We start from the raw sequence: 1,175 nt of genomic DNA, 5'->3' as shown, positions 1-1,175 counted from the left end.
TGCTACAGGAACAAATAAGATAGATAGAGCATTGGAAACAATGAAAAACTTACAGAAAGAGGTCCAAATGATTAATAGTAGAATATCAGAAGTGGACAATATACTGAAAGGGCAAAGGGATAGAATTGAAGAGATAGAAGCCAGAACTAGTGAGCTAGAAGATGGGTCTCTCAACACTACTAAGATAGAAGAACAAACATAACAAAGGATAAAAAAAAAAATCTGAAGAAGGCCTAAGATTCATGTTGGATAACATTAAGAGGGATAACATAAGAATTATTGGCATTCCAGAACAGGAACAATCACACAAGCCCACAGAGGAGATAGTTGAAGAACTTCTGGAAGAAAATTTTCCTAAAATCATGAAAAGTGAAAAGATAAGCATTCAAGAAGCTCAATGAACCCCAGGATGGATAGACCCTAAAAGACAATCACCAAGACATATAATAATCAAGCTCTCCAAAATCAAAGATAAAGACAGCATCTTGAAAGTAGCTAGGGAAAGAGAAATATAACATACAAAGACAAGCAAATCAGATTAAGCTCAGCTCTCTGAACATGCAGGCAAGAAGGCAATGGGGAGACATATATAAAACCCTGAAAGAAAAAACTGCCACCCAAGAATCCTTTACCCAGCAAAGCTGTCAATCAAATACGATGGTGTAATCAAAACATTCCAGGACAAACAGAAGCTAAGGGATTTTGCCAAAGCCAACCCTGCTATGAAAAACATCCTAAAGGAAGTTCTGTGGACTGACAACCAAGAACACACAAAAACTACAGAATGACATACATGGCAGCATCAACCTGAACTCAGTTGACAAATGGAAGAGTCAAGAACAGAGTAAAATTCTAAGAACAGAAGATCTGGGAGGTGAGTCTATGATCAAAACAATTACAGTGTGAAAAAAGGTAAACACAGAGGAACATAGATGCAGGTGGTGGGAAGGTCAGGTAGATTACTGGATAAAATAGACGGTCTTAAATGGAGGGAAGAACTAATGGAATATAATAAGGTAACCACAATGGGGTTGGGGTGGGGTTTTATTTTGGGTGTTGGGGAGGGCAACAAGAAGCAGGGAGGAGGCAGAAGAACATGATTGATAGGGGAACACTGAGACAAGTTTGCATGGCTTAGTGGGACAGAGGTAAATAGTGATGCATACTCAACCTTG

Source organism: Chrysochloris asiatica, unplaced genomic scaffold, assembly GCF_000296735.1.
Source record: "Chrysochloris asiatica unplaced genomic scaffold, ChrAsi1.0 scaffold00118, whole genome shotgun sequence".
Lineage (NCBI taxonomy): Eukaryota > Metazoa > Chordata > Mammalia > Afrosoricida > Chrysochloridae > Chrysochloris > Chrysochloris asiatica.
The sequence above is the reverse complement of the archived record's forward strand: the minus strand, read 5'-3'. Positions refer to the sequence as shown.